This window comes from Phocoena phocoena, chromosome 15 (genome assembly GCF_963924675.1).
Source record: "Phocoena phocoena chromosome 15, mPhoPho1.1, whole genome shotgun sequence".
Lineage (NCBI taxonomy): Eukaryota > Metazoa > Chordata > Mammalia > Artiodactyla > Phocoenidae > Phocoena > Phocoena phocoena.
This window is the reverse complement of record NC_089233.1, coordinates 55,544,565-55,564,427: the sequence shown is the minus strand read 5'-3', so window position 1 is coordinate 55,564,427 and position 19,863 is coordinate 55,544,565.

Sequence of the window (19,863 nt, the reverse complement as noted above, 5' to 3'; positions counted from 1 at the left end):
ATGTTTATGATCTAGGGCTAGAAAAGAGTTGTTAAATTTTATACCAAAATCCTGATAAATAAAGGGTAAAATAATAAATTTAACTTCATCATAACTAAAAACTTTTCCTGTGCAAGAAATTCTTTAAAGAGGATGAGCATCTCTAGATAGGGAGAAAATATTTGCAAACTACATATCTGAAAAAAATGACATATCTAGATTATATAAAGAACACTTAAAACTCAATAGTTTGGGACTTCCCTGGTGGTGCAGTGGTTAATAATCCACCTGCCAGTGCAGGGGACACAGGTTTGAGCCCTAGTCTGGGATGATCCCACATGCTGTGGAGCAACTAAGCCCGTGTGCCATAACTACTGAAGCCCATGCACCTAGAGTCTGTGCTCCGCAACAAGAGAAGCCACCTCAATGACAAGCCCATGCACTGCAATGAAGAGTAGATGCCGCTCACTGCAACTAGAGAAAGCCCGCATGCAGCATCGAAGACCCAACACAGCCCCCCCCCCGAAAAAAAGACTCAATAGCTTGAAAAAAACCCAAACCAATTACAAAATGGGCAGAAGACACACTCACTGAAGGGGCTATACAGATGGCAAATTGACACATAAGAAGATGTTCAACATTATGAAACATTAGGGAAATGCAAGTTAGGACCACAGTGAGATATCACTATATAGTTATCAGAATAGCTAAAATAAAAAATAGTGACAGGAAGAGATCAAGATGGTGCAGTAGGAGGAGGCTGAGCTCACCTACCCATGAACACATCAAGAATACCTCTACATGTGGAGCAATTCTCACTGAAAACAAACTGCAGACTGGCAAAAAGACTTCTATAACCAAGGCTCCCACATAGAGTTGGGTAGGAAGGGAGGAGAAGTGATCAGCCAGGACCTGAGTCCCTAGCAGCAGACACAGAAGAGGAGGGGGACTACACAGGCTTGATAATCCTCCCTGGGGAGTCAGTATTTAGAACCACATACTGGGAACCCCAGTCCTGGGGTCCAACACACAGAAGACAAGTCCTCTTCGCTGGTTTGAAAACCAGTGGGACTTAGAGGAGGGCTGTAAGAAACCTAGACTTTTCTCATGAAGTTCATGCACCTACTTGCTTACTCCCAAGAAACAGATGAAACTGCCCAGGGCTCTAGCTGGTTTCCTGCCACCACCCCAGTGTGTCCGCAGCCCATGATGAGCATCCGCTCAAGGCACTCTGGCTCCAGCACAGCTCCCTGCTAGTGTGGCTGCCATTGCTGAGGAGAGTACACAGTTCAAGGGGACAGAGCTGGGACTGGAGGGGACAAAGCAGGGACTGCATCTGAATGGAGCAAGGGACCATTGCTGGTGCTCACAGAGGTGGTGGAAAGGAAGCTGTCCCAAGTTCTGACTAGAATTCTGGGACCATCCCAATGCACAGTGGGCACACTCTTGCCCCTTTTGATCCAGCACTGCTCCCCCCTTGGGCAAAGGTGCTATTGCTGGAAGGGGGGAGAGTGTACACTTAGAGGTAATGGAACTAGCTCAAACATGACCCTCAGGGCTTCTGCTCCAATACCTAGGAACCCACCCCTGCCCCCAATAGGGTGGTGATGCTGCTGAGCAAAGGAGAAGCCCTGGCTCCCACCTGGCTCTGGCTCTAGCTCCTTCTCTAGCCCCACCTCTCACCAAGGTGATAGCTGCCAACACACCCTAGGAGAAGATGCAACCCATGCTCACTTCACATCGACCTCTCCCACCAAAGCCACTGGGCACTTGTAGACTACATAGAGACACTCCCACACAAAGACACCCCTACAAGACCAAAACAGGTAACTGTTTCACCTAATTTTATAGAGACAGAGAAAGTTAAACAAAATGAGAAGACAGGGGTATTTGTTTCAAATGAAAGAACAAGGAAAAAAACTTGAAAAAACAACTGATGATACAGAGAGAAATAATTTACCAGATAAAGAGTTCAAAGTATTAGTAATAAGAATGCTAACTTAACTTGGGAAAAGAACAGATGAACACAGTGGAAATTTTAACAAGGAACTAGAAAATATAAAAAGAACCAGTCAGAGCTGAAGAATACAATAACTTAGATGAAAAATACAGTAGAAAGAATTAACAGCAGACTAGGTGATACAGAATTCATAAGTGATCTGGAATATAGAATAGTGGAAATAATCTAATCAGAACAGCAAGAAGAAAAACAAATTTAAGAAATGAGAATAGTTTAAGGGACTTCTAGGACAAAATCAAGTGTACTAACATTCACATTATAGGGGGTCCCAGGAGATGAGAGAAAGGGGTCAAAAAGCTATTTGATGAAATTATGACTGAAAATTTCCTGAACCTGAAGAAACAGATACCCAGGTACAGTAAGAACAGAGAGTCCAAAACAAGATGAAACTAAGAGACCCACACCAAGACATAACATAATTAAAATAGCAAAAGTTAAAGATAAAGAATTCTAAAGGCAACAAAAGAAAAACAAAGAGTCACATACAATGGAATTCCCATAAGGCTATCAGCTGATTTTTCTATAGAAAATTTGTAGCCAGAAAGGAGTGGCATGATATATTTTAAGTGCCAAAAGGGAAAAACATAAATCTAGGATACTCTATCCAGAAAGAATATAATTCAGAATTGAAAGGGAGATACCGAATTCCTCAGGCAAGCAAAACCTAAAATAGTTTGTCAATATTAAACTGACCCTAAAAGAAGTGTTATAGGGGCTTCTCTAAGTGGAAAAGGCTACAAGAAGTAAGAATTTATAGGAAATGAAAAATCCCACTAGTAAAGGCAACTATATAATAAAGGCTGTGGATCGACCACTTGAATAAGCTAGTACAAAGACTAAAAGATAAAAATTGTAAAATCAACTATAATTACAATAAACAGTTAAGGGATAAACATGAAGACATAAAATATGACATTAAAAACACAAAACATGAAGAAGGGGATTAAAAATGTAGATCTTTTAGAATGTGCTTGAACTTAAATGATTATCAGTTTAAAACAAGTAGATAGTCAACATATATGCACCCCATGGTAACTACAAATCAAAAACCTACAATAGGTACATAAAAACTAGAAACAGAGGAACACAAGCATACCACTAAAGAAAGTCATCGAACTACATGGAAAAAATGAAAAGGAGAAGAACTACAAAAACAACCAGAAAACAAGTAGCAAAATGGCAATAAGTACATACCTATCAATAATCCCTTTAAATTTCAATGGACTAAATGCTCCAATCCAAAGACTTAGGGTGGCTGATCAAATTTAAAAGAACAAGACTGAGTACTGGCACAAAAATAGACACATAGATCAATGGAACAGAATAGAGAGCCCAGAAATAAACCCACACACTTACGGCCAATTAATCTATGACAAAGGAAGCAAGAATATACAATGGAGAAAAGACAATCTCTTCAATAAGTGGTGCTGGAAAAACCGGGCAGCGACATGTAAAAGAATGAAATTAGAACATTCTCTAACACCATATACAAAAATAAACTCAAATAGATTAAACACCTAAATGTAAGATCGGAAACCATAAAATTCCTAGAAGAAAACATAGGCAGAACATTCTTTGACATAAATAATAGCAATATATTTTTGGATCTGCCTCCTAAAGCAAGGGAAACATAAGGAAAAATAAACAAATTGGACCTAATTAGAGTTAAAAGTTTTGCACAGCAAAGGAAATCACTGACAAAACAAAAAGACAACCTACAAAATGGAAGAAAATATTTGCTAATGATATGACCAATAAGGGGTTAATATCCAAAATATACAAACAGCGCATATAATTCAACAACAAAAAACAAACAACCCAATTTAAAAATGATCAGAAGACCTGAATAGACATTTTTCCAAGGAAGATATACATATGGCCAACAGACACATGAAATGATGCTCAACATCGCTAATCATTAGAGAAATGAAAATCAAAACCACAAGCTATCACCTCACACCTGTCAGAATTGCTACCATCAAAAAGAACACAAATAACAAATGTTGTCAAGAATGTGTAAAAAAGGGAACCCTTGTACACTCTTGGTGGGAATGTTCATTGGTGCAGTCACTGTGGAAACAGTATGGAGTTTCTTCAAAACACTAAAAATAGAAGTACAATATGACCCAGAAATTCCACTCCTGGGAACATATTAGAAAAACACAAAAATGCTAATTTGAAAAGATGCATGCACACCAGTGTTCATAACAGCAATATTTACAATTGCCAAGATATAAAAACAATCCAAGTGTCCATCAACAAATTATATAGATAAAGAAATACATATACATACACACACACACACCACACACACACACACACACACACACACACACACTAAATGGAATACTACTCAGTCATAAAAAATAATGAAATTTTGCCATTTGTAACATGGATGGACTTAGAGGGTATTATGCTAAATGAAATAAATTGGAGAAAGACAAATACTATATGATATCACTTATATGTGGAATCTAAAAAATAAAGCAAACTAGTGAATACAAAAATGAAATAGACTCACAAATGTAGAGAAAAAACTAGAGGTTACCAGTGGGGAGAGGGAAGAGGGGAGAGGAAGACAGAGGTAGGGAATTAAGAGGTGCAAAATATTATGTAAAAAATAAGCTACAGGGATATACTGTACAATGTAGGAAATACAGCCAATATTTTATAATAACTATAAATGGAGTATAACCTTTAAAAATTGTGAATTACTATGTTGTATACTTGTTACTTATATAATATTGTACATCAACTACATCTCAATAAAAAAAAGACCCATCTATATGCTGCTTACAAGAGACTCGGAGGTAAAGACACACACAGATTGAAAGTGAGGGGGATGGGAAAAAAATTTCATGCAAATAAAAATGACAAGAAAGCTAAGGTAGCAATACTCATATCAGACAAAATAGACTTTAAAATACAACAAAAGACAAAGAAGGACATTGTGTAATGATTGAAAGATCAATACAAGAAGAGGATATAACATTCATTAACATATTTGCACCTAATATAGGGACACCTAAATATATAAAGCAAATATTAATAGACATAAAGGGAGAAATTGACAATAATACAATAAAAATAGGGGACTTTAACACCTCACTAACATCAATGGACAAACCATCCAGATAGAAATGAATAAGGAAAGAGTGGTCTTAAATAACACATCAGACCAGCTGAACTTAATAGATATCTATAGAACGTTCCATCAAAAAGTGCAGAATACACATTCTTTTCAAATTCACATGGAATGTTCTCCAGGATAGATCACATGCTAGGCCACAAAACAAGTCTCAATAAATTTAAAGGGATAGAAATTATATCAAGCAGTTTTTCCAACCACAAGGGTATGAAACTGGAAATCAATTACAAGAAGAAAAACGGGGAAAACACAAGCATGTGGAGACTAAGCAACATGCTACTAAAACAACAACAACAATGAGTCAATGAAGAAATCAGAAAATACCTCGAGACAAGTGAAAATAACAACACAACTTTCCAAAATCTATGGGATGCAGCAAAAGTAATTCTAAGAGGGAAGTTTATAGTGATACAGGCCTACCTCAAGAAATAAGTAAAATCTCAAATAAACAACCTAACCAACTATCTAAAGGAATTAGAAAAAGAAGAACAAAGTCCAAAATCAGCAAAAGGGAGCAAATTAGTAATATAGAGACCAAAAAAAAAAAAAAAAAAGAGAGAAAATATCAATGAAACAAAGAGCTGTTCTTTTGAAAAGATAGTTTTAGCAAGGCTCATTAAGAAAAAAAAAAGAGAGTACTTGCTTTGGCAACACATATACTAAAATTGGAATGATTTTCCATGTGCATTTGAAAAGAATGTGTATTCTGCTGTTTTGGATGGAATGTTCTGTAGATATCTATTAAGTTCAACTGGTCTGATGTGTTATTTAAGACCACTTTGGCCCCTGCACAAGGATGACATGCAAATTCATGAAGCATTCCATATTTTAAAAAAGAAAGAAAAGAAAAAAAGAGAGAGAGAGAACACAAATAAACAAAATAAGAAATGAAAGAGGAGAAATTACAACGAACATCACAGGGAAAGAAAATATCATGGAAGAATACTACTACAATTATATATCAACAAATTGGACAACCTAGAAGAAATGGATAAATTTCTAGAAACATACACTCTTCCAAGACTGAATTGGAAGAAAAAGACAATCTGAAGAGACCAATCACTAGTAGTGAAATTGAATTAGTAATAATTAAAAAAAAAAAAAACCTGCCAGCAAACAAAATTCCAGGACTGAAAGGCTTCACCAAGCATATAGAGAAGAGCTAATGTCTATTCTTCTCAAACTATTCCAGAAAAAACTGAAGAGGAGGGAACACTCCCAAATACATTCTATGAGGCCACCATTACCCTGATATGAAAATCAAAGACACTACAAAAAAAAAAAAGGAAGCTATAGGCCAATACCTCTGATAAATATAGATGCAAAAATCCTCAACAAAACATTAGGAAACCAAATTTGACAATATATTAAAAGGATCATGCACCACGATCAAGTGGGATTTATTCCAGGGATGCAAGAATGGTTTGATATCTGCAGATCAATCAACGTGATCCATCACATTAATAAAAGGAAGGATAAACTCACATGATCATCTCAACAGATGCATAAAAAGCATTTAAAAAATTCAACATCCATTCATGATAAAAGAAACTCTCATCAAAGTGGTTATAGAGAGAACATATCTCAACATAATGAAGATTATATATGACAAACCCAAGCTGACATCATACTCAATGTGAAAAGGTGAAAGCTTTTCCTTCAAAGTTAGAAACAAGACAAGGATACCCACTCTCACTACTTCTATTTAACATAGAGTTGGAATTCCTAGCCAGCAGTTAGACAAGAAGAAATAAAATGCACTCAAACTGGAAGGGAAGAAGTAAAACTGTCACTATCTGCAGATAACACAATACTATACATAGAAAACCCTGAAGTCTGTAAACTAAAAACTATTAGAACTAATAAATGAATTCAGTAAAGCCATGGGATAAAAGATTAATATACGGAAATCTTTTGCTTTTTTATGCACTAGTAATGAGCTATCAGAAACAGAAAGCAAGAAAACAATTTCATTTAAAAGCACAACAAAAAGAATAAAATACCTAGGAATAAACTTAACAAGAGAGGTGAAAAACCTATACTCTGAAAACTATAAAACATTGATGAAGGAAATTGAAGATGATACAAAAAAATGGAAAGATGTGTTCATGGACCGGAACAATTAATAGTGTTAAAATGACCATACTTCCCAAAGAAATCTACAGATTTAATGTAATCCTTATCAAAATACCCATGACATTTTTCACAGAACTAAAATAAATAATCCTAAAATTTATATGGAACAACAAGAGACCCCAAATAGCCAAAGCAAACTTGAGAAAAAAGAACAAAGCTGGAGGTTCATACTCCCTGACTTCAGACTTTACTACAAAGCTACGGTACCCCAAAAAAATGAGAACTTATGTTCACAGATGTTGATAGCAACTTCATTCATAATAGCCCCAACCTAATAGCACAGTCCAGATGTCCTTCAGTGGGTGAATGTCCAGAGAAGTTTGAGGGCAGATACTGCAGAAGTTTAGACTTGGATTGTTTGTGACTTTCCAGAGAATGAGTACATGACTGGGGCAGAGTTAGGGTGTGTGCTGGGAGCATGGGAAAGAACAATGATGACACACTAGCAGAACTTAATACTTCAGTCTATAATTGGTAAATATTGAACTACATCTCTAAGGCCTTAGGTTTCCCAGATCTGCTTCAGTCCAAAGCACTTAGGAAAGAGAGACTCAATAGGGCAGCCTCCTAGGCCTATGGAGGGACATGTGGTTTTCCTTCTTTGGAAGAGATGTGCCTTGTCATCTGTTCTCCTAAATTTAGAACAACCTGTGAATAACTTCATGGGCAAAGTGGCCCACTTTTTGGAACACAATTTTTGTGTGTGGATTTATGGATGTTAATGTAAGACGTATGTGTATGTAGTATGCAGTATGCAATGCTCAGAAAGATTAGGCCTCACCAAGTGAGCTAACAGCACCAGAACACATCAGAGAAATGTTCCTCAAAAGACCACTAGATGGAAGCACATGCACACAGCAGTTAATGCTCCTTCACCCAGAGAACTTTGCAATTAAACTGTCCTCCAGTAATACCCCTGCCACCCTGGAAAATTCTGCACTTGAATAGACATTTCTCCAAAGAAGATATACAGATTGCCAACAAACACATGAAAGTATGCTCAACATCACTAATCATTAGAGAAATGCAAATCAAAATTACAATGAGTTATCACCTCACAACAGTTAAAATGGGCAACATCAGAAAATCTACAAACAAATGCTGGAGAGGGTGTGGAGAAAAGGGAACCCTCTTGCACTGTTCGTGGGAATGTAAATTGATACAGTCACTATGGAGATTCCTTAAAAAACTAAAAATAGAATTACCATACGACGCAGCAATCCCGCAACTGGGCATATACCCTGAGAAAACCATAATTCAAAAAGAGTCATGTACCAAAATGTTCATTGCAGCTCTATTTACAATAGCCAGGACATGGAAGCAACCTAGGTGTCCATTGACAGATGAATGGATAAAGAAGATGTGGTACCTATATACAATGGAATATTACTCAGCCATAAAAAGAAACAAAATTGAGTTATTTGTAGTGAGGTGGATGGACTTAGAGTCTGTCATACAGAGTGAAGTAAGTCAGAAAGAGAAAAACAAATACTGTATGCTAACATGTATATATGGAATCTAAAAAAAAAAAAAAAGGTTCTGAAGAACCTAGGGGCAGGACAGGAATAAAGATGCAGATGTAGAGAATGGACTTGAGGACAAGGGGAGTGGGAAGGGTAAGCAGGAATGAAGTGAGAGAGTAGTATTGACATATATATACTACCAAATGTAAAATAGCTAGTGGGAAGCAGCTCCATAACACAGGGAGATCAGCTCGGTGCTTTGTGACCACCTAGAGGAGTGGGATAGGGAGGGTGGGAGGGAGATGCAAGAAGGAGGGGATATAGGGATATATGTATACATTATAGCTGATTCACTTTGTTATACAGCAGAAACTAATACAACATTGTAAAGCACTTATATTCCAATAAAGATGTTAAAAAAAAGTTTATGATGAAGTATGCTTTTATGATAATGTGTTGCAAACATGAAGAATTTCACAGGCTCTGGACACGCAGGCCCAGCGGCCATGGCCCAGGGGCCCAGCCGCTCTGCGGCACACGGGATCCTCCCGGACTGGGGCACGAACCCACGTCCCCTGCATCAGCAGGTAGACTCCCAACCACTGCGCCACCAGGGAAGCTCACAAATGTGGAGAATTTTGAGGTAGGTACATAGATTCAAAGGATGACAAGAGATCGTGTAGTTAGAATTCTTCACCTTTCGGGGAAAAGTATCTTTCTTGCACCTGAAGCCAGAAAATAATTATACCAGATAAAAGGTTTTTTTTTTTTGAAGTATAGTTGATTATAGTGTTGTGTTAGTTTCAGGTGTACAGCACAGTGATTCAGTTATACACACATATATATGTATCTATTCTTTTTCAGATTATTTTCCCTTATAGGTTATTATAAAATATTGAGCATAGTTCCCTGTGCTATACAGTAGATCCTTGTTGGTTATCTACTTTACATATAGCAGTGTATATATGTTAATCCCAAATTCCTAGTTTATCCCTTCCTCTCCCCTTTCCCTCTTGGTAATCATAAGTTTGTCTTCTATGTCTCTGGGTCTATTTCTGTTTTGTAAATAAGTTCATTTGTATCTTTTTTTTTTGATTCCACATATAAGTGATATCATATGATGTTTGTCTTTCTCTGACTTACTTCACTTAGTATAATAATCTCTAGGTCCATCCATGTTGCTGCAAATGGAATTATTTCATTGTTTTTTATGGCTGAGTAATATTCCATTTTATATATATATATATGCCACTTCTTCTTTATCCATTCATCTGAGATGGACATTTAGGTCACTTCCACATCTTGGCTATTGTAAATAGTGCTGCAATGAACAGAGGGGTGCATATATCTTTTTGAATTAGAGTTTTGTCAGGATATATGCCCAGGAGTGGTAATGTTGGATCATATGTTAGTTCTATTTTTAGTATTTTTTAAGAAACTAAAAACTGTTCTCCATAGTGGCTATACCAACTTACATCCCACCAACAGTGTAGGAGGGTTCCCTTTGCTCCACACCATGTCCAGCATTTGTTTGTAGACACTTGGATGATGGCTATTCTGACCTATGTGAGGTGATACCTCATTGTAGTTTTGATTTACATTTCTCTAATAATTAGTGATGTTGAACATTTTTTCATGTGCCTGTTGGCCATCTCTATGTCTTCTTTGGAAAAATGTTTATTAGATCTTTGGACCATTTAAGAGGATTTGTTTGATACAGGTATCCCTCTTGGGTTCATGGTTTGAGGCTGGCTGTGCCATACACTATCCCTGCATCTCATAATTGCTACTGTTCATTTATTGAGAATTTAGCTTGATGCTGGGCGTGTGCATTATGCATTAAACTTTACTGCAGCTGTCTGATGTAGCAATTGTTATCCTCATTTTACAGATGGGAAAACTAACTATTAGAGCCACTAAGAATCTTGGTAATGGAACAGAGCTAGTAAAGACTGAGGTGCACTCTTAATCCTATGAACTTCCCAACATTCCCCCAGTACACAAGGACTCCTCCAGGTGGTGCTCATGTCTAAGCTTTTACTGCTTCATGATGGCTGAAGTCTAGGACAAATACTCTAACTGAAGGTGTCTTCTTTCTCTTCCACCAAAAATATCTTGGCAATCCCTATCAAGATACCAATGGCATTTTTTGCAGAACTAGAACAAATAATTCTAAAATTTGCATGGAAATATGAAAGACCCCAAGTAGCCAAAACAATCTTGAGAAAGGAGAACAAAGTTGGAGATATCACACTCTTGGATTTCAAACAATACCACAAAGCTACAGTAATCAAAACAGTATGGTACTGGCACAAAAACAGACACAGAGACCAATGGAACAGAATAAAGAGCCTATAAGTGAATCCACACTTATATGGTAAATTGATTTATGACAGAAAAGTCAAAAATATACAGTGGGGAAAAGACAGCCTCTTCAATAAATGGTATTGGGAAAACTGGACAGCTACTTGTAAAAGAATCAAACTGGACTACTTTCTCACATCACAAAAATAAACTCAAAATGGATTAAGGAATTAAATGTAAGACCTGAAACCATAAAATTCCTTGAAGAAAACATAAGTAGTAATGCTTTCACAATGGTCTTAGCAAAAAAATTTTTTTTTGATATGTCTCCTCAGGCAAGGGAAACTAAAGCAAAAATAAACAAATGGGACTACATAAGACTGAAAAGCTTTTACATAGCAAAGGAAACTATCAACAAAACAAAAAGGCCGCCTACTGAATGGGAGAGGATACTTGCAAATGATATATCTTATAAGGGGTTAATATCCAAAATATACAAAAGACTCATACAACTCAATATCAGAAAACCAAACAATCCAATTTAAAAATGGAAAAAATAAATAAATAAAATAAAAAATGGACAGAAGGGCTTCCCTGGTGGCGCAGTGGTTGAGAGCCTGCCTGCTGATGCAGGGGATGCAGATTCGTGCCCCGGTCCAGGAAGATCCCACATGCCGTGAAGCGGCTGGGCCCGTGAGCCATGGCCGCTGGGTCTGTGCGTCCGGAGCCTGTGCTCCACAACGGGAGAGTCCACAACAGTGAGAGGCCCGCGTACCGCAAAAAAAAGAAAAAAAATTGGACAGAAGATTTGAATACACATCTCCAAAGAAGAGATGTAGATTGCCGATAGGCACATGAAAAAATGCTCAACATCACTAATCGTCAGAGAAATGCAAATCAAAACCACAATGAGATATGATCTCACACCTGTTATAATGGCTATTATCAAACGGACAAAAAATAACAAGTGTTGGTGATGATATGGAGGAAAGGTTACCTTCATGCACTGTTGGTGAGAATGTAAACTGGTGCAACTACTATGGAAAACAGTATGGAACTTCTTTAAAAATTTAAAAATAGAACTACCATACAATCCAGCAATTCCACTCTGGGTATTTTTCTGAAGAAAATGAACACTAATTCAAAATGATATATGCACCCCTATTTTCATTGCAGCATTATTCACAATAGCCAAGATATAGAAACAACTTAAGTGTCCATCAATAAATGAATGAATAAATCAGAGAAGAAGAAGAAATAAAAGGAATACAAATTGGAAAAGAAGAAGTAAAGCTGTCACTGTTTGCAGATGACATGATACTATACATAGAAAATCCTAAAGATGCCACCAGGAATCTACTAGAGCTAATCAATGAATTTGGTAAAGTTGCAGGATACAAACTTAATGTACAGAAATCTCTTGCATCCCTATACACTAATGATAAAAAATATGAAAGAGAAATTATGGAAACACTCCCATTTACCATTGCAATGAAAAGAATAAAATACCTAGGAACAAACCTACCTAGGGAGACAAAAGACCTGTATGCAGAAAACTATAAGACACCAACGAAAGAAATTAAAGATGATACAAACAGATGGAGAGATATACCATATTCTTGGATTGGAAGAACCAATATTGTGAAAAATGACTATATTACCCAAAGCAATCTACAGATTCAATGCATCCTTATCAAATTACCAATGGCATTTTTTACGGAACTAGAACAAATCATCTTAAAATTTGTATGGAGACACAAAAGACCCCGAATAACCAAAGCAGTCTTGAGGGAAAAAAACGGAGCTGGAGGAATCAGACTCCCTGACTTCAGACTATACTACAAAGCTACAGTAATCAAGACAATATGGTACTGGCACAAAAACAGAAATATAGATCAATGGAACAAGATAGAAAACCCAGAGATAAACCCACGCACCTATGGTCAACTATTCTGACAAAGGAGGCAAAGATATATGATGGAGAAAAGACAGTCTTTTCAGTAAGTGGTGCTGCGAAAACTGGACAGCTACATGTAAAAGAATTAAATTAGAACACTCCCTAACACCAATACAAAAATAAACACAAAATGGATTCAAGGCCTAAATGTAAGACTGGACACTATAAAACTCTTAGAGGAAAACATAGGAAGAACACTCTTTGACATAAATCACAGCAAGATCTTTTTTGATCCACCTCCTAGAGTAATGGGATTAAAAACAAAAATAAACAAATGGGACCTAATGAAACTTCAAAGCTTTTGCACAGCAAAGGAAACCATAAACAAGATGAAAAGACAACTCTCAGAATGGGAGAAAATATTTGCAAACGAATCAACGGACAAAGGATTAATCTCCAAAATATATAAACAGCTCGTGCAGCTCAATATTAAAGAAACAAACAACCCAATCCAGAAATGGGCAGAAAACTTAAATAGACATTTCTCCAAAGAAGACATACAGATGGCCAAGAAGCACATGAAAAGCTGCTCAACATCACTAATTATTAGAGAAATGCAAATCAAAACTACAATGAGGGGGCTTCCCTGGTGGCGCAGTGGTTGAGAGTCCGCCTGCTGATGCAGGGGACGTGGGCTCATGCCCCGGTCCGGGAGGACCCCACATGCCACGGAGCGGCTGCGCCTGTGAGCCATGGCCGCTGAGCCTGCGTGACCGGAGCCTGTGCTCCACAACAGGAGAGGCCACAGCAGTGAGAGGTCCGTGTACAACAAAAAAACAAAACAAACAAACAAAAAAACTACAATGAGGTATCACCTGACACTAGTTAGAATGGGCATCATCAGAAAATCTACAAACAAATGCTGGAGAGGGTGTGGGGAAAAGGGAACCCTCTTGCACTGTTTGTGGGAATCTAAATTGATACAGCCCCTATGGAGAACAGTATGGAGGTTCCTTAAAAAACTAAAAATAGAATTACCATATGATCCAGCAATCCCACTACTGGGCATATACTGAGAGAAAACCATAATTCAAAAAGACACATGCACCCCAATGTTCATTGCAGAACTATTTACAATAGCCAGGTCATGGAAGCAACCTAAATGCTCAACAGACAAATGGATAAAGAAGATGTGGTACATATATACAATGGTATATTACTCAACCATAAAATGGAACAAAATTGAGTCATTTGTTGAGATGTGGATGGATCTAGAGACTGTCATACAGAGTGAAGTAAGTCAGAAAGAGAAAAATAAATATCGTATATTAGTGCATGTATTTGGAACCTAAAAAAATGGTACAGATTAACCAGTTTGCAGGGCAGAAGTTGAGATACAGATGTAGAGAACAAACGTATGGACACCAAGGGGGAAAACTGTGGTGGGGTGGGGATGGTGGTATGCTGAATTGGGCAATTGGGATTGACATGTATACACTGATGTGTATAAAATTGATGACTAATAACCTGCAGTATAAAAACAAACAAACAAAATCAACTAATACTAAACTTTCTTTTTGTATTTGTATGGAAATATGTTAATATAAATGTTTCAGACATTACATGAAATTTCTAAAAATCTTATATGTTCTTGTATAATGTTATAAGTCATAATTCTAGTTATTACTTTAAAATGTATATCTCAGAAATAACTAAATTTCCTTGTCAATTGCATTATTATGAACTTTCATCAAATCTTTAACTGTGGTCATTTTTGTCTTTTGTCATTTTCAGACAGTTCTGGGTGTACTCTGATTCTTTTGCAAAAATGTTCCTATAAAAGGGTTTCATCTTCAAGGAATTCATGGAAAAGACTCTGACAAGTACAGGTTTCTGGTAACTGACTATACTGCTGAACTGAATGAATAAGCATTTTCAGAACTCTAATGGAAAACTGATGAATTCATGAAAGTGCTAACAAAAGATCAAGATGAAAAAAGAATTAATTACATGGGACTGAGTGAACTGATGAGGATGATTATAATATTTTTGTGACTTTCTGTTTGAATAATAATAAAAAACGATGTCACACACACACACACACACACATGCAATGGAATATTACTCAACCATAAAAAGAATGAAATCTTGCCATTGAGACATGGGTGTACCCAGAGGATATTATGCTAAGTGAAATGAGTCAGACAGAGAAAGACAGATACTGTATGATTTCACTTATATGTGGAATATAAAAAAACAAAACAAATGAACAAACATAACAAAACAGAAACAGAGTCATAGATACAGAGAAGAAACAGGTGGTTGCCAGATGGGTGGTGGATGAGAGGATGAGTGAAATGGGTGAGGGAGATTAAGAGGTACAAACTTCCAGTTACAACATAAATGAGCCATAAGGTTGAAATGTATGGAGAATACAGTGAATAATAATGTAATATCTTTTTATGGCAACAGATGGTAACTAAATTATCATGGTGATCATTTTGTAATGTATAGAAATATCAAAACATTGTGTTGTACACCTGAAAATTAACAGTGTTGTAAGTCAATTATACTTCAAAAAACAAACAAGCAAACTTAAAGTAAAAGAGATCAGATTTGTCCTTACCAGAGGTGGAGGGTGACTGGGTGGGAATTGAATGAATGCAATCAAAAGGTACAAACTTCCAGTTATAAGATAAGTACTAGGGGTATAATGTACAACATGATTAATATAATTAACATTGCTGTATGTTATATATAAAAGTTTTTAAGAAAGTAAATCCTAAGCGTTCTTGATACAAGGAGAAACGATTTTCTTTCTTTTTCTTTTACTTTGTATCTATATGAGATGATGGATATTCACCAAACTTATTGTGGTATTCATTTCATGGTGTATGTAAGTCAAGTCATTATGATGTACACCTTAAAATTATATAGTACTGTATGTGAATTATATCTTGATAAACCTGGAAGAAGGAAAAAAATATTTTGAAACTAATATGTTCAATCTAATACCAACTGAGTATAGCCTTTATCTTGGGATAGTGAGAATAGTAACTAGCAACTTAATATCAAGAAAAAGATTCATAAGATTCTTTACATGGTTACTTGTTGGGCTTTTTTTTCCCTCATCAATAATTGTAGGACTAAATTACATTGATACCTAAAATGCCATCAGCTGACCAATGACTCGCGGAAGTGGCAGATTGCAGGCAAGCATATACAGCTGATTTTGCATGGCACACTTCCAGCCACATGGCTAGTTTGGTGTTGGGCAGGGGGCAGGTGAAATAGTTTGACATGGATGGTTATATCTTTTTTTAACGTTTTGAAAGTTGGCTTTTCTCAATTCCTATTTATGACCATGGGTGGAGGCGATCAATATACTTGATGCTAAATAGAACTCAAGTAATATAATGGTGAATGGCTGAAAAGAAAGGTGGGCAGGCAAGTAGGAGGGAGACAGGTAAAGTCTATTTGAGGCACGTATACCTCATCTACATAGAGAATACCCATGAGGAATCCTGCTTCCCACTGCCATGCCAGGCTTAGCAGTTCACACTCCCCGTCCTGACTCAGGCACCGACTTAGTGGGGAAAGGGAAACAAGATTCAATTTGGGATAATGTAAATAGGAAATCAGAAGCCCCTATCATGGTTTTTAATTGAAAATGCTAAATCCATCTAATGCACAGCATTGTGATTAGAGTTAACAACACTGTATTGTACTTGAAAGTTGCTAGGAGACTTGATCTTAAATGTTCTCACTACAAACAAGAAATGATAATTTTGTGCCATGATGGAGGTGTTAGCTAACACTACAGTGGTCATCATATTGCAATCTATAAATGAATCAAATCAACACATTGGGAACCTTAAATATATACAATGTTATATGTCAATTATATCTCAGTTTTTTCCAGTTTTATTGACAAATAATTGACACACGTCACTGTGTAAGTTTAAGGTATACAGCATTTACATATTGATTTACATATATTGTGAAATGAAATGATTACCACACTAGGCTTAGTTAACATTTGTCATCTCATATAGACACAATAAAAAGAAAAGAGCAATTTTTGAATGTATAATGTTGTAAGAGATGAAGATTTAATATATCCATCTCTCCTTCCTCATCCTCTCTCTAAAACTTTATTATCCTTTTACTTATATCAATAAGTCGTGTTTGCATCACTTATATCTCAATTTAAAAAAGAAAGAAAGAAAACGCCAAATCCTATCAGAGCAATTTGTCATGCAGGTTTCCCCTAAAAATTATGTCTCTAATTTTTGACATGCACACTTTTGATATATGTGACATATAAGTTATGTAAAGTTATATAAAACCTTCAAATTAACCCTGTAGTTTGGGCATTATCTCTCTTTTATAAAACAGGAAAATGAGGTATCATGTAACTTTCCTAAGTGACATACCTAGGAAAAATGCATTTAGTTAAGTGGAAGTCTTTTGTGCCTTTATAGGGGCAGTAAAATGTCATACAGGAGAATGGGAGGTTGACTGGATAGGGAACTGCAGACCAGCTGAGTTATTAGTGGCCATGAATGCAGTGAGGCCAGTTAGAAGTGCTGCTTGCTCTTCTCCAGCCATATCCAGAGGTGTGGGTACAGACACAGACTTGGAGGCAAGGTGGACATAACCAGAGGGGTGTGATGAAGTAAGACAGTGTAGGGGCCTTGAGGGCACAAGGGATTCCAACAATTGACCATCTAATGAAAGCTTGATGAGGCAGGGAGTGAGAGCATGAGAGGAGGTGGGCTACAGTTAAAGAAGATGACTGAGGCATTAGTGGTTCTATTGCAAGGAGGGTACCAGAGGAAGTGAGCAGTGATGAGGGAGTGGGATGCGTGAAATTTCTGAGAGGTGTTAATACTGGACAGGACATGTCTGGGGTGTGACCACGGGAACAAACAACTGAGGAGACAAGATCATTGGTGGAGAGCTGGGAGGCCAATGTGCTGGAAATACTATCTACCAAGATATTGATCTTACCAAGGATAATGACTAGGGAGTGTTAGAGAAAGTGACAATGATCCAGGAAGTGAAACTTCAAGGAATAAACTCATCTACCCAGACTTTGGTAGATGACTGTGACCACAAGGCTGGTAAGAAAAACAATCTGTGGTTGGATGGAGGGAGCGTGTTCCAGGAAAGCAGCAAGCAGCTGTGGGACTGTGGCCCATGAGAGGCCAGCAGCCAGGACTGGGACATCCCAGTGGTGACTCATCTAAGGGCTGGGTCATTAGTGAGGCCTGAAGTAGGGACATGGGTGATGTCACCAGAACATCTAGGAAGTCACTGACCCCAGACTAAGTTCCTTCCTCTCTCCCTCCTACTGCTCACCCAACTTTGGAGGGAATTCCAGAGCTTGTTGTGACACCATGGAAGAAGTTGCCTAGACTATGACGTCAGAACAAAGCCAATGGGTGTTTACAACAAACACTCATTAAATTTCAATGTTGGCTTTGAAGGTCATCTCATCTAAAAAGACAGTTGGTGAAGCATCCCACCTCATGAAAGAGAAAGGGCCCTTTCTACCCCAAGGCACCTCAACTTTACACTGTTCCGAGGATCAAGGACCCTCAGACTATAGATGAAATGTGTTTACTCTGTGGCACCTAGCACATATTAAGAACTCAGTAAAGGTTTGTGGAATAAATGGATGAATGGATAAACAATGTCTTCTCAGGGCTTCCCCGGTAGCGCAATTCTTAAGAATCCACCTGCTAATGCAGGCGACATGGGTTTGAGCCCTGGTCTGGGAAGAACCCACATGCCGCGGAGCAATTAAGCCCCTGCGCCACAACTACTAAGCCTGCGCTCTAGAACCCATGAGCCACAACTACTGAGCCTGCGTGCTGCAACTACTGAAGCCTGCGCGCCTAGAGCCCATGCTCCGCAACAAGAGAAGCCACCGTAATGACAAGCCCGCGCACCACAACGAAGAGTAGTCCCCGTTTGCCGCAACTAGAGAAAGCCCGCATGCAGCAATGAAGACCCAATGCAGCCAAAAATAAATGAATAAAATAAATAAATTTATTTTAAAAAATGTCTTCTTGGTAGAATCAGGAACTGGAGACAGCCATCCGGGTACAAGCAGCAGGAAAGTGTCCCTGGACCTTTAAGTTTATCCTAAGGATCTCACCTCCCCATCATCTCCTCCGTGTTTTAGGAGATTCCAAACAGAACTGCTTCCCCCACCCACGTGCCCTCTAACTGCCTGCAGCCTGGACACAGGCTCTCAGGGATTTCAGACAAAGTAGATGAAGAGAAGCAGTCTGTCAGTCCTTCCCCCGAGGCCGCCTTCCCAGAACTTGCTTGTTTCTCACAGAGCATCACATGCCCAGTGCTGGGAAGGGATGAAGAAAGAGCCGTGACCTTCATACACTGGGGCAACATCCCTGCTCTGAATGGAGATCTCTCACAGCTACAGAGCACCATCCTCCCTGCTCCCAAGAAGGGAGGTCCTTCATTCTGGGTTACAGAGTCATGGAGTAACTTAGTGGGTCCCAGGCTGACTCTGCAGCTCTCTTGGAGCAGAAGGCAGCTGGGGCAGCACATCACCCCTTCCTGCTCGTCATATCTCCCAGTGTGGTCTCCCAGGGCCACGGCCACATGGTCAGCTCCCCAAAGGCAGTGAAGCCCTTGCCCCCGATTTTAGCCCAGGTCCTCAGCAGGCCCTTGTGAGAAGCAGCAAAAAAGACAAAGTGCCAAGTGATCTTTTTAAATGATGCTGAAAAGACTACTAAAGCAGTTCAGTTATTATTATTCCCAAGATGTACAATTCAGTGGAAATAGGCAAATTACAAGCAATAATATACTGTGTGAGCATACACACTCTTCTGTTCAGAGAAAGGTCTGAAATAGCCTAACCAAATCAGTGCCATTTCTCAGG